Raw genomic sequence first — 15,806 nt, forward strand, 5'->3', positions numbered from 1 at the left:
GAACACTTTACATTCAAAAGCCTGTAGGAAAAGCATTTAGCCTTAAGCAAAAGTGATATAAAATGCTGGCATACCTTAGTCTTTATAGTTAGGCTGATTTTTCGGTTTTTCCTTATCAAAATGAACATGAGTGCTCTCACAGTACCGTTTTGAATATTAAAATACAATGCATCAGAAAAGACTGTTGTGCTCAGAATTAGAATAAATGGCTCTCAAATGGCCCCTTGAGTACTTGACAAAATGCTGCTGCTATTACACTTCTTAGGTTTTAGAAAATATACTGACAAAAATATAGGGTTTTTTTCAGTTTAAATCTATATGGTGTTGGATTAATAAAAAGGCACTAAAAAGCTACCTGTAGTGGCATATTAGAATTTTAAGCCATTAGAGTAGACGCTTAAATGAAAACAAGGACATTTATGAAAAACAGATAATCAGCTTTTGTATTTGATGTCTGAAGGCTCCGAACATCTTAAGTTGTGATATATGAAAAATGTAGACTACAATACACTTGCAACATTAATTTTCCATTATGTGGTGTAGGTAGGAACTCATGCTTTCAGTGACACAAGGCTTGAGCTTAGAAAACTACCAGAGTACTCCTCTTCCGATAACAAGGGATAGTCACGCATTTTTAGTGAATAATTTCTGAGACTCTTATTTTGAACATTTTCAATTTAAGTAATGGACAATATATCAACATTATCAGTATCTTAGATTAAAGTTAATATCTTATAATAAACCCCAATTTCCAACACCTGCCTAACTTTCCCAAAAGTTCCCAAAAAATCCCATGTCACATCACAGCCTATGGTAGGATTTTTCGGGGAAGTCTGGAAAAGTAATCTTGGCTTTTGTTTAGGAAACAATTTAAATTTCTAGTTTTTACGCTTGTAAAGATAACCTTGAAAATGTTAACTGAGTGTAACTGAGTGTAAACTGATGCCCGCAAATGTCTACAAAGAAACAGTGGGTCTGAGAGGAGTGAACTGCCTCAGTCATCTCACTAGGAGCCCTGTGAACTCAATGATTGTGCTGCCATGGAATTTGACATTTTTCTAAAGTACCACAAAATTAATTGTTTTTGCTACAGAATTTGTTGTTTTGCTGCAGCCGTGTGCCCAACGTTTGTTTCTTTCCCCTGACCTGCTGGTATCTGCCTGAAATTGCCTCTTACTCTGCACTTTTCCCCATGAGGGGGAATTAATTGAATTATTGTGCACGTTCCCTTCATTGTTTATAAAACCAAGCACGATGGGGTAAGTGAACCAAAGATGCAGGTGGACTAACTAGGCTGTCTAGAGAAAACAGTAGTAAGTGAGGCTTGGGGAGCTGAGACGCTCATTACACTCTCCCTACTACTTCCCTGGCACATACCAGGCAGGGGAAAGGTATTCTGAGCTGGACTGCCCAGATACGTTGATAACTGCTGAAGAACATACAGACTGGACATCGAGATAATACAGGTAAAAATCCATCAGTAATATTCATTAATGAATATAATTATTGATAAATTCTACATCAATTCTGTGCATTTGGGTGTAGAAGAGATTGGAATGAAGGGTATTTCATAGTGATACAATAAATTAACACGGCTGCAGAATTTGATCCCACTGTGCTGAGTACGAGGCCCTGACTATATCTAAGAAAATCTCAAATGGATGCTAATATCAGATAATGAAAAATATTTTAAATTCTTTATTGAGGAGTTATTATAAAAAGTAATTGAGGCACAAGACCATACCCAAATGATATTTCTACTGCAATCAAGAAAGCAACCATAAACTTGCATCTAAATCTACTAGTATAAAACGTATGTGCAATATATTTGTATTAATCTTTAACAGAGGAGGAACATTGGGGGTGGGAGGGGTGCGCAGCAGGGCTCAGGCCAGCCCCCACAGGGGGGAGGGAGGGAATGCCACCCAGCCCGCCTTCGCTCCTCCCCCAACCCAGCTCCGGCCCCAGCCCTACTCTGCCCCTGGCCCAGATCCAGCCACAGCTCCACTTCGCCCCTAGGCCAGCTCTGCCTCTAGCCCTAGCTCCTCCCCCATCCCCAGTTCAGCCCCCAGCATCAGTTTCAGCCCAAGCTTCTCTGCTGAGCCAAATGTGCAGTAATGGGGGGGAGAATGTGTGGCATGGATAGATTCCATTACTGGTAAAGGGGGGGGGGGGTGACTGGAAAATGTGGGCACCAATGGTCTAAGGAGACTGTCTGTGACTCCATGGTAAGACTGGCATAGTGATCCAGGAGTGCACATTTGTTACTGGCTTGGTGAAAGTTAATTATAGAATACCACCACCAGTTTGGGGTGTCTGCCTTATTTTCTGACTGCCTGACCTGAGATTGTCACACTCAGTTGTGAGCCACTTCAGACAGCATGATAAGCCTGACAGCCCAAAGTAAATAAAATATTTACACAATATCTGGATTTTTCAGTTCTTTTCTTCTGCTGAAAGCTCTCAAAGGGATATTCCAGATTGGTGGATCAAAGAATACAAAATACATTTATAAGCCACCAGTTCAAACTGATGAGTTCTGGACTACAATCACTTCCACCAACAACAGTACAGAAAGTAGGAAGATACCATTGCTCTGAGAAGTTAGGTTGGTATTTTTAAGGAGCTTAGGTGCACAACTCTCCTGAATGTCAGTGGGTGCTGGGCACCCAATTTTCTTCAGCTACTTTAAAAATTTCATCTTGAATGTTCAAGGGAGTATTGGCAGAGGAGAAAGAACACCCTATATAATGTTTTGTAGAGGAGGAGAAAGAAGGACCAGACAGACACCTTGCAAATGTCCTTAGTCAAGTTTTGCCCCTTTCAGAACATGAATCTGCCACTAACATTTTGGATTAAGAAAACCTAAAAGATGACGAAAACCTGCAGTTCCCATAGCATATACTTCAGAAATATATAGGAGACTTTATCTAACAAAATCTGATAAGGAATGGTTATAGCTTTTATCTATTAAAAAGAACAAACTGAACTTTTTCATATATTTTTGCAAATTTTAGTGGGCAAAGTTAAGTTTGGGTGTGAAGTCAGATGAGGCTACTGGTGCGTCATAATAAAAAAAAATTATATTTTTGTGCCACTACTTATGCACACAACATAATCTCCTCAGCTTTAATGCTGTGTTCACTAAGATCTAGATATTAAAACAAAGGTCTAACGTATCGAAGTTGGTCATTGTTCTAGTCTAAACCCTATATAGTTTAAGACATTACTGGTCAGCCAACAAACTGCTTAAGGAAGCTAACCCCAGAAATCTTTACCTTATTATTCCATATCTCTAATTTTCAACAGAGTTAAGTTAATAAGAAATACTCACAATGAAATTTCTAGCTTTAATTTTATGCCATTTATCCTTCTGTACATTCATGCTATAATAAATTTAATCAAAAGAACATATTTACATTCTACTGCCCATTGCTAGATTGTTCAACTAATCTTTCTGCAAAGAGCATCAGCAATATTCTAAAAATAGTTCATACTGCAGAAGGAAACTGCAGTTACAACTTGGAAACAATAAAAATGCATATTGTAAAATAACCATAAAAAATGCTCCAAAATATACACCTTCAGATGGCAGACTAAGGTAGAGCAAAATTCTTTAATCTTCAAGAATGATCACCTTACCACAATACATTGGGAATAAATTTGTTTTTATTAGTGAGTTCTAAAATTCAGGAACATGATCTAAAATTAAGCTTGGGATTTAACTGGTAATGCAGCAAGTTTGAAATAGGTTGCAAAAAGAATGCATTGAAACTTCAAACTAACAACTAATTTTAAATTGGAATAAATTAGTTCTTCTTCGAGTGCTTGCTCATATCCATTCCATTAGGTGTGCGCGCGCCGCGTGCACGATCGTCGGAAGATTTTTACCCTAGCAACACCGGCGGGTCGGCTGTGGAGCCCCCTAGAGTGGCGCCTTCATGGCGCTGAATATATACCCCAGCCGACCCGGCGCCCCCTCAGTTCCTTCTTACCGCCCCTGACGGTCGTTGGAACTGTGGAGCGCAGCATAGCTGTCCTCCACTCTCCCTAGCTTACTTAGTCATTCAAAGTTATAGTTATAGTTGTAGTTCTAGTGTTTATAGTTAAATAGTTTTAAAGTTGTTATAGTTGTTATTGTAGTTCAGGGGGTTAAGGGGGTCGTCTTCCCCTTTCTCCCCCGGCCGCGGGCCCGGGCTCATGCCCAACGCTCCCGGCTTCAAGCAGTGCGCCTCCTGCGCTAAGCCTATGCCAACGAGCGACCCGCACGACTCCTGTTTGAAGTGCCTGGGAGAGTCCCACCAAACAGACAAATGCAAGATCTGTAAGGCCTTCAAACCAAGAACCAAGAAGGAGCGGGACTTTCGGCTCAGGCAACTCCTAATGGAGGCGGCACTTAGCCCGGACACTCCTTCCACGGGCCAGACTCCGACGCCTAGCACTTCGGTGCGCAGTGCCCCGGCGGCACCGGCTATGACGACCACGCGAGTGGCGTCAGACAAGCCTCCCCGGCACCGGACCTCGTCGGCACCGCAAACACAGCAAGTGCCGCGGCGCCGGTCATTATCCCCAGGGCATAAAAAAGCCCATAAGACGGGGACGTCCGTGCCGAAGACGCCGGCTCCCCCAGTGCCGGGGGTAGAGCCGCGTCCGCCGGTGGAGCAACGGAAACAGGCGCCTCCAGCACCGTCGACTCCGGCGCCGAGGCCGTCGAGTCCGGTACAAATAGCGTCTCCTCCGAGGCCGGCGGTGATACAGTGTCTCCCGTCGACTCCAGAGACCTTCGCGGCGGCGAGAGACTTGATAGCTCTCACGGAGCCGGCACCGCCTCAACCACCGGCACCGACTGTACCGTTGACTCGCCCGGTACAGTCAAGAGGGAAACCTGCCTTGATGCGCCCTCCATCACAAGGGCTGGAACCTCGGCGCCGATCCAGGTCCCGAAGCAGGTCCCCACGCCGCTCGCAGTCCCGGCACCGAATATCGTCTCGGCACCGGTCGTACTCGCGGTCAAGATCTTCTTCGCGGCACTGCTCTACGTCTCGGCACCGATATGATCGTCGGCACCGGTCAACGTCGAGACGTAGTTCTCGGCACCGCCACGCTCGACGCTCGACGCCATGGGGCCGATCCCGGCACCGGGCATACTCTAGGTCCTCGTCGAGGTCCAGATCTGACTCCCGGCACCGACGAGGTCATCGGCACCGGTCGCGGTCCCCCATTTCACGCCCCACAACCCTCCCTGCACCTGGTCACAGACGCGTCATCTCTGGGGTGGGGCGCCCATCTCAACGAACACCATACCCAGGGCCTGTGGACTGCATCCCAGTTAGCCCTACACATCAATGTTCGGGAACTGATGGCGGTACGCCTGGCGTGCCAGGCATTCCTCAATCTCCTACGTGGCCGCTGTGTGTTAGTTCTCATCGACAACACCACGGCCATGTTCTACATCAACAAGCAAGGAGGAGCACGTTCGTCAATTCTATGCCAAGAGGCCATTCGCCTGTGGGACTTCTGCATCGCCCACTCAATCCATCTCACGGCATCGTTCCTCCCTGGAGTCCAGAACACTCTAGCGGACCGACTCAGCAGGTCCTTCCAAACGCACGAGTGGTCTATCCGTCCGGACATTATACATTCCATCTTCCAGAGGTGGGGGTTTCCCCAGATAGACCTGTTTGCATCTCGAGACAACAGGAAGTGCCACGTGTTCTGCTCCCTACAAGGTCGAGCTCTGGGCTCCCTCTCGGACGCCTTTCTGCTTCCCTGGAAAGACCACCTGTTTTATGCCTTCCCTCCGTTTCCTCTGGTCCACAAGGTACAGCTCAAACTGCGCAGAGACCAGGCACAGGTAATTCTGATCGCTCCTGCGTGGCCAAGACAACATTGGTACACCACACTGTTGGAGCTCTCGGTTCAGACACCGATCCCGCTTCCGTTGGATCCGGATCTCATCTCTCAGGACCACGGCCGGTTGCGTCACCCCGACCTCCAATCACTCCACCTCACGGCGTGGCTGCTCCATGGTTCACCCAGGCAGAGCAGCAATGCTCGCACTCTGTACAACAGATTCTACTGAGCAGTAGGAAGCCCTCAACACGGACCACGTACCTGGCCAAATGGAAGCGGTTCTCCTGTTGGTGCGAACAACGAGCCACATCCCCGTTGCAGGCACCCATTCCCCTCATTTTGGAATATCTCCTCTCCCTAAAACAACAGGGGTTGGCGATATCTTCAATTAGAGTTCACCTGGCCGCTATATCGGCCTTTCACCCAGGGGAACTCGCGTCCTCGGTATTCTCTAACCCGATGGTCGTTAGATTCCTCAAGGGCTTAGACCGGACGTACCCACAACAGCGTCATCCCGTCCCGACGTGGGACCTCAATCTGGTTCTCTCCAAACTCACAGGTCCTCCATTCGAACCGCTAGCCACCTGTTCACTTTTGTACCTATCCTGGAAGACAGCCTTCCTCGTAGCCATCACCTCAGCAAGGCGCGTTTCTGAACTCAGGGCGCTTACATCCGAGCCCCCTTATACAGTTTTCCATAAGGATAAAGTGCAGCTTCGTCCACATCCTGCCTTTCTCCCTAAGGTGGTTTCTCCATTTCATATCAACCAGGACATCTTTCTCCCGGTCTTTTATCCCAAACCACATGCCACTCGCCAGGACCAACGTTTGCATTCCCTGGACGTACGAAGGGCCCTGGCCTTCTATATTGACCGCACAAAGCACTTTAGAAAGACGACGCAACTCTTCGTTGCAGTGGCCGACCGAATGAAAGGCTCACCGGTCTCCTCACAACGCCTATCCTCCTGGATTACGTCTTGCATCCGGACTTGCTATGACCTGGCAGGTGTCTCAGCACCGCACCTCACCGCTCACTCCACGAGGGCCCAAGCCTCCTCGACTGCTTTCCTGGCACAAGTTCCGATCCAGGACATTTGTAGAGCGGCGGTTTGGTCATCAGTCCACACGTTTACAGCTCACTATGCACTAGTGCAACAGTCCAGGGACGATGCTGCATTCGGATCAGCGGTTTTGCACACAGCAATGTCTCACTCCGACCCCACCACCTAAGTTGGGCTTGGGAGTCACCTAATGGAATGGATATGAGCAAGCACTCGAAGAAGAAAAGACGGTTACTCACCGTTGTAACTGTTGTTCTTCGAGATGTGTTGCTCATATCCATTCCAAACCCGCCCCCCGTCCCCACTGTCGGAGTAGCCGGCAAGAAGGAACTGAGGGGGCGCCGGGTCGGCTGGGGTATATATTCAGCGCCATGAAGGCGCCACTCTAGGGGGCTCCACAGCCGACCCGCCGGTGTTGCTAGGGTAAAAATCTTCCGACGATCGTGCACGCGGCGCGCGCACACCTAATGGAATGGATATGAGCAACACATCTCGAAGAACAACAGTTACAACGGTGAGTAACCGTCTTTTTCCATTCTCTATAGTACTTGAAAGGCAGGTGGATCTTACCCTAATTTTATTTTGATGTAACAAACAAACAAAAACAAAATCACTAGTAAATAAGACAAATCTCTATTTCAAAAGATAGAAGTCATGCAAATCCCACACTAGAGCTTTCAACTTTGCTTGTGGATACTTCAGAATAAAAGCAAACTCCATTAATATAAAGAACAGCCTTTAAAGAAATGAACAAATTTAGACTAGTTTATATCATGACTTGGATAATCTATATCACTCATAGGTTCTTCACTAAAAATTCAGAGTAACAGAGCTCATGTATTATGCATAGTAAACCTCAGCTAGTTACAAAGCTCCTTCTGTCACTTCTGATTCCCCTTACCTCACTAGCCAAGGGGAAGGGAAAGCCATGCAACAGAATGGGAAGCATGCACTCTCTTTTCTCTGTCTTCAGCAGTGGAAGAGCAACTATGCTTCTCTGAACCACACCTTACTTTAGCAACTGGTACCAGGGATCTCTTAAAAAAATTATCTATACCCTGAGATCAGTGTATGTCTACACAGCAAAGAAAAACCCAAGAGTGGCCCACACCAGCTGACTCAGGCTTGCAAGGTTCGGGATGCAGACTGTTTCATTGCTGTGTAAACTTCCAGGCTCGGACTGGTATCTGGGTTCTAGGACCCTGCGGGGTGGGAGGGTCCCAGATCTCGGGGCTCCAATGGGAGCCCAGGAGTCTACAGAGCAATGAAACAGCCCTGCAGCCTGAGCTCTGTGAGCCCAAGTTGGCAGACACAGGACAGCTGTGGGTTTTTCTTTGCTGTGTAAACATACCCAAAGGGGCTTCCATGAGGATGGCATTAGTCTTTATTAGAAGAAAGGATTTCCTGGAACAATGAGCTAGAGCCAAATCCATTTTGAGGACAGCAGCCTGCACCTCTGACTTCTTAATGAGAAACTGGCTGGAAGAATCAAATGAAAGTTAGGTGCAGCTCATGTATGATGTATTATTTTCTGCACACCCAGCTGCAGAACAGCATCGGGCATGTTTTTCCTCAAAGCTTATATGTAATACTTCTCAGTCTTCTGTGGAAGGAAGGAAGTTGCCCCAGCAGCTCAGTTGTATTTTTACATAAGACATGCAGGTATATGAGCGCAAAGTATCTAGGCCTGCCAGGAACTTCTCCCTGAAGACAGCCTTTGAAGAGTTAGGCTTGATTAGATCCATACTGCAAAAGGAAATAGGCGGTCCGAAGTGAGTAACAAAAAGATCTATATTACTGGCAGGTGGATATTGAAGACGACAAACTGGAAAGAACAAGTACCATTCAGTTGATCTTTGACTGGTGGGGGCCCCATGGAGGCTTTAAGGTGTGTCACAGAAGAAAAAGAATCATTGTAATTTGCTTGTGCCTTTATGATGTAATTTAGGGTTACCATATTTCAACAAGCAAAAAAGAGGACGGGAGGAGCCCCGCCCTAGCCCCGCCCCTGCCCCTCCCACTTCCCGCCCCCCCAGAACCCCCAACCCTCCCCCCGTTCCTTGTCCCCTGACTGCCCCCTCCTGGGACCCCTGCCCCTAACTGCCCCCCGGGACTCCACTCCCTATCTAAGCCTCCTTGCCTCTTGTCCCCTGACTGCCCCAACCCTTATCCACACCCCCACCCCCAGACAGACCCCTGGGACTCCCACGCCCCATCCAACCACTCCCCACCCCCTGACAGCCCCCCCCCAGAACTCCCAACCCATCTAAACCCCTCTGCTCCCTGTCCCCTGACTGCTCCGATCCCTCTCCCCACTCCTGCCCCCTGACAGCTCCCCCCCAGAACTCCCAGCCCCCTACCCCCCGCTCCTTGTCCCCTGACTGCCCCCTCCTGGGACCCCTGCTCCTAACTGCCCTCCAGAACCCCACCCCCTACCTAAGACTCCCTGTTCCTTATCCCCTAACTGCCCCCTCCTAAGACCCCCTCCCAACTGCCCCCCAGGACCCTACCCCCTACCTGTACCCTGACTGCCCAAAACTTTCTCCACTCCCCTCCAAAAGCCCCCACCCGTTTCCTGACTGCCCCATCCAGAACCTCCCTGTCCCTTCTCCTGCCCCCCCTTACCCTGCTGCTCAGAACAGGGTGTTGGGCTCTGTGCCAGCCGGACACATGGCTGAGCTCCCCAGCACAACACAAAACCCGGTCCCTGGCCCTGCACAGGGCTGCCGGAGCGGGCTGCAGGAGGAGGAGCTGCCGGCCGGCTCAGAATGCAGGGAGGGGGGGGTGGGAGGAGGAAGCTGCTCCGGAGTCCAGCCCGGGACTTTCCTGCAGCCCTCCCAGCCGCTCGCTCTGCTCTGCCAGGGGAGGGGGAAATCCCGGACATTGTGAGTGCTTTACAAATTCCCCCCGGACGCTATTTTTAGCACACAAAAGGAGGACATGTCCGGGTAAATCCGGACGAATGGTAACCCTATGTAATTAAGGCTGCTAAAGATATAAATATATATATTTTAATGGTGGGATTTAAGGATCTTGATTTTTTTTTTTTAAACCTTCGATCTAGTAAGAGCTTCCTTAGCCCTTAGTTGAAAACCTATACAGGCATGAAAGCTACAGTCTTCAGGAAACTGCTGCTACAAAATGCAGCAGCAGGTCATCTTCGCAGTTTGGATATTCACACCACCACCAAATTGGTCCTCCACATGATACATTGGCTTTGCGTAGAAAGTTGCATCAAATTCAGGATGTCAGGGTATGCTTATACTGCAATTAAAAACTTGCAGCTGGCCCATGCAAGCTGACTAGGGCTCAGGCTAAGGGGCTGTTTAACTACAGTGTTGACATTTGGGCTAGGACTGGAGCCTGGGCTCTAGGACCCTTTGGGGATAGGAGGGTCACAAAGTTTGGGCTGGAGCCGGAGTCTAAATGTCTACAATGCAATTAAGCAGCCCCTTAGCCCAAGCCCCCTGAAACCAAATCAGCTGGCATGGGCCGGCCATGGGTTGTTAATTGCGTGTAGACATATCCTCAGTCCTCACTTTGAAGGCTCTTAATGCTCTGGACATGGAGTATTTAAGATGAACCGGAAATATAAGATTGAGACTGGAGTGGTGAACTCTGCTCTTCTGGAACAATATAATTGTCTGCTGCAAAGGTAAAGCTTACCAGTGCAGAGGAAAACTTTCTCAGGGCTATTTCAAGAGTGAAATTCACTCATTAAACTATGCGTCGTGAAATAAAAGTACACATGCCTCATTACACACACACACACACACACACACACACACACACACACACACTCATAGTCAGTTCCCCTCCGCCCCTTGGACGGAAGAGGAATAGAGAAGACACCGTCCATAACAGGTAATACTCACATCACTTAATTTATTTACTCGCATTATTTATTTATTAATGCGTTCAGATATGATGGTGAAGAGCACGAGAAGAACTTGATAGACTAGAACAGGGGTCGGCAACCTTTCAGAAGTGGTGTGCCAAGTCTTCATTGATTCGTGGTAATTTAAGGTTTCACATGCCAGTAATACATTTTACATTCACAGGGGCCAGCAGATAGAACCCCAGACTGGCAGCGGGCTGAGCAACTCAGCCCACTGCCAGCCTGGGGTTCCGTCTGCCGGCCCCTGCCAGCTGGGGTCTCGGCCAGTGGACCTGCTCAGCCCGCTGCCAACCCAGGGTTCCGTCCATCCAGGCCGGCAGCGGTCTGAGCGGGGCTGGCGGCCGGCAGCAGTGTGCCACAGTAAATCGGCACGCGTGCCATAGGTTGCTGACCCCTGGAATAGAATATAAATCAATATTTTTTCAAGAAAATATAAAATGCGTCACTCATGCCACATAATGTAAGAGTTTGCCAAATCCGCTGTTGGGGATATGGAGGAGCAGCAGGGCTGTGTGGGGGGAAAGGGGCAAAGCAGGGAGAGAACAGAGAGAGGGGAAGCACGTAAAGGGCTGACAGGTGGGCAACAGAGGCGACACATAACTAGCTGCTGCCTGGTGCCTGCCTGCCCGCACTCACCACCCTCCACAGCTTGCAGCGTGCAGTCAGTGACGGCTGGAAACGGAAAAGGGGGCAGGGCCCTGCTGGCCGAGAGGCAGCACGCAGCGGGGGCTGCATCTTCGCCCCGCCATCAGCTTCGCACACCCAACCATATTCTCGGCCACTGGCGAGCAGGGATCTGGCCAGCAACAGGACCCACCAGTACTGATGGCTTAGGGACAGAAAATACAGGACAACTTGCCAGTTTTAAAGAAAAAGTCAGGACACCTGCAAGAGGGCTTAAATATGGGACTGTCCCTTTAAAGCAGGATGTCTGGTCACCCTAATATAGAAGAATATATTTTGCTCATTATCTAATGTTGAATTTGCCAATTTAATTCAAGCAGTTCATTGCATTCTAGGGAAAATGCAAAACAAATACAGGTGAAAACAGCCTTTTAGGACAGAAGACATGAAATTTTCAGAATTTCCTTGTATATTTTGTCCTAAATATATTTTAAAGATCTACACATTCTTTAACCTTTTCCCCTCCATTTCCCCTCTCAAGCCTCATCTTTACATGCTGCCTTTTAACTTGCAACTTTTCTAAAGCATTTACTCTCCTTGTGGAATCAAAGTTCAGTCAGACTGTCTTATGACATTGTACAGGATATGCAATGTTTTTATTGTATACCTTTATCTAAAACCAAACCTTTACTTATACTTTTACAGTTGACCCATAAGCAGCTGTCAGAAAGAAGCTCCTATTACTTGACATAGTTTACGTCTCATTTCTTTAAATATTGAGAATGTATGACTGAACAGTTTACTATTTCAAAGCACTTTTATATACTGCACATATCAGGTGGAATATCATTCAATGTGATAAATCTTTGATTTCATACAAGTGTTGTCTTTAGTAGACACACCTGCATCTCAATCTTGAAATATGAATACCTTTAAATGACAACCTATATGCATTTGTACTGCCTAAGGTCTACTCCCATACACTACTAATGTTGATCTATAATCAAGATTTGCAAGGCTCTGGGGATCAACACCTGTTGAATTGTCAAAGTTTTACTTAGAGGCTTTTAACTTTGTTTATATGGAAAAAACAGAAGAATTACGACTTTTTTTGGATACCTGCATCAAAGAATGTGTACAACTGCATAACTTGTGCACTCCAAATTGTGACTTTTATTCTTGTTCCCTACAAAACATTCCCAAATTCACTGCCATTATTACATATAAAAATGTCATGTTTTCTCTTCTTCTAAATGCCAACCAATGTAAACGTATAAATCCAAGTCTCTCCAAATTCAGTTTATATTGTTCCTCTTTCCAGTCACATTTCAGAGTTCACAAAGACACTGAGTCTCAGTTTCAGCACAAATGCTAAAATGTAAGAACTGCTGAGAGAGCTTGTACCTGGTAACAAACATACTAAAGAATTATTCTGCTAGTCCAGAGGCTCTCAAACTGTGGCCCACTAGTGGTCTGTGAGCTCCATTCAGGTGGTTTGCAGATAGTTCCTTCTAAGGTGCGTGCCTGGGCAGCCACACACAAGAGAAAAGGCAGGGGGTGGTTGGGTGGAGAGGAAGTAAACTGGAGGGTATAGCCCCTGGAGATGGTGTGGAGGACCCATCGGTCAGAGGTCAGACATGACCACTTTGGGAGGAAAGCACAACCGATTGGAGAAAGGAAGCTTTATTGAGGGTGGATCCCTCGGGCATCCCATTAAAACCACCTTTTTCTCATTTGCTTGTTCTTGGAGGACCCTAGGCTGGGGGGCAGGCCGAGACTGCCTCTGTGGGCGCCTCATAGTCCTGCGACTTCTTATAAGCAGTCTCATATTTTGACTGGGTGGCCTGAGCGGGAGTCTGCTGCTGCTTGAATTTAGGTTTAGCCGGAGCCAAAACACAGAGACCCAGAGTCCGGAGAGTTGTGCAGGAGTCTTTCAGGCCATGCAGTTTTGTATCCGTTTGTTCCGCAAACAGAGCTTTGCCGTCAAATGGGAGGTCCTGCAGGGAGGTCTGCGCCTCACTGGACAGCCCAGAGAGCAGGAGCCATGACACCCTTCTCATGGACACCACCGTGTCTGCTGCATCCAAAGCTGGCAGCAGGGTTGCCCTGGCAGCCGCTGTGCCCTCCTCCACCAGTGATTTGAACTCCTTCCTGTCGTGCTCCTGGAGGGAGTCCTCGAACTTGGGCAGGGAGCCCCACAGATTTAATTCATACCGGCCCAGGAGAGACTGGTGGTTCGCCACCTGTAACTGGAAACTCGAGGACCAATAAATTTTTCTTCCAAATGAGTTCAGCCTCCTTGAATCTTTATTTTTCAGGGTAGGAGCTGGTTGGCCTTGCTGTTCCCTGTGGTTGACCCACTCAACCACCAGGGAGTTAGGAGCAGGGTGGGTGTATAAGTATTCATGCCCTTTGGTGGGTATAAAATACTTGTGTTCCGCTCTCTTAGAGATGGGGGCCAATGAGGCCGGGGTTTGCCACAGGGCATTTGAAATTTTTGCCACCCCTTCATGGAGAGGTAAGGCCACCCTGCCCGGTGCCTAGGAGGACTGTACATTAAACAGGGAGTCTGAGGGCTCCTCCAACTCCTCTGCTTGGAGGTGTAGGCTTGATGCCTCCCTTTTTAAGAGCTCTTGGTGGGCCCTGCAGTCCTCCTGCGGGACAGAGGGAGGAGGGGCCGTAATCGACTCATCCAGGGAGGGTGAGGAGGCCAGCACGGTACTGTGTGTGTCCACTGGCACTGGAGGGTCTACCACTTGATTGGTCCCAGGCATGGTGCCAAGGATGTACATCCCACCGACTCCTTCCTCGGAGGTCTGGAGAGGGAGGCTGATGGTCCTTCTGAGGCTCTGGCCACCAAGCAAGCCCCCACCAGGGGCTGTGTCGGGGGCCACAGGGCCCGGTGCCACTGCACCCGCTGTGACACCGGTGGAGCTGGCTGTTCGGCCTGGCCCACTGATGGACGACTACGAAGGGAGGCCAGGCTGACATACAACCTGCCGCTGTCCCTGGACTGAGAGGAGGAGTAGGGACACCAGCCCCGCCCATCCTGGCTAACAGCCATTGATGGACGTATCCTCTATGAATTTATCTAATTCTTTTTTGATCCATGTTATAGTCTTGGCCTTCACAACATCCTCTGCCAAAGAGTTCCACAGGTTGACTGTGCATTGTGTGAATAAATACTTCCTTTTGTTTGTTTTAAACCTGCTGCCTATTCATTTCATTTGGTGATCCCTAGTTCTTAAATAACACTTCCTTATTTACTTTCTCCACACCAGTCATGATTTTAAAGATCTCTATCATATCCCCCTTAGTTATCTCTTTTCCAAGCTAAAAAATTCCCAGTCTTATTAATACATCTCTAATTCATACACAGGGATTCTAATTATTGCTGCCCATAAAAGTAGAACAGGAACATTTCCCCACTAAACAGTCTTGATGACATACACATTGTGACTGCATTCTTTGGGTGGGGAATAAAAAGGGGAGAGCATTAAAAGTAGTAATTACTGTTTGAAACAATAGCCTGTCTAACAAAGCATAAAAACACAAAAGGCAGAAACACTGTTTCAGCTTGAATGCCTTAATGTCACTATGGCGTGCAGCACTTCATCAGAAAACCCTGAAGTACAGTAAACTCTGCTTCCCTCTATACTGCAGCCCACTTTCACTGTTACAGGATTAAAATGTGCCTGGCCTGACAATGAAACAGCAGAGCCATCACATTGTTATGCAACTCACTGTCTGCAAGGGTGGTTTGTAGTTCCTTCTTTATTCAGCAAGTGCCAAGTGCATGTTTAATCAATGTCACAGCTCACTACAGTATGCAACCAAAGCCAGTGTCTTTCCACTTCTCAGATTTTACTGGCTGCTAAGTTATGCAACGTTCTGAAGAATATCTTGGAATTATTTTCAGAGGCTTTGAGTGCAGGTGTGTGACAGTTCGAACACTACTGCCAATAAAATATTTTTTTCATCCTTTTTTGAAGTCTGGACTAAAATTACATAGTGTAATTGAATACACAGTTTACTGAATTTGGAGTTCTAGCATGTCAATGTGAAAAAGCATCTTCAGAGGGCTAGCAAGAAGCAGAGCAGATTAAAGGCTCATTTTTGAAGGGAAAGTCAAGAAAACTACATACACCTGAACAAAAGCAGGAGCTTATCTAATTTTTTTTTTAATTAAACCCAAATGGCATGTATTACTTCCTTGTGAACAAAATGTGTGATCTAAGGAAAAACTGAAATTTAAAAAAATTATAATGTACAGTTTGTGTCAATATTGAAAGGGGTTTTGTTTTGTTTGTTTGAAAATATGTTTAGCTTCAATGGATTTCAGAAAGATAAAGCCAGTCAGTATTTTTGGA

General features: G+C 47.3%; 1 protein-coding gene across 1 annotated transcript in view; it reads right to left on the reverse strand.

Moving 5' to 3' along the window:
- The window catches only part of BIRC6 (baculoviral IAP repeat containing 6), a 310,956-nt gene that overhangs the window by 58,114 nt on the left and 237,036 nt on the right, over window positions 1-15,806 (reverse strand).

Source organism: Malaclemys terrapin, chromosome 3, assembly GCF_027887155.1.
Source record: "Malaclemys terrapin pileata isolate rMalTer1 chromosome 3, rMalTer1.hap1, whole genome shotgun sequence".
Lineage (NCBI taxonomy): Eukaryota > Metazoa > Chordata > Testudines > Emydidae > Malaclemys > Malaclemys terrapin.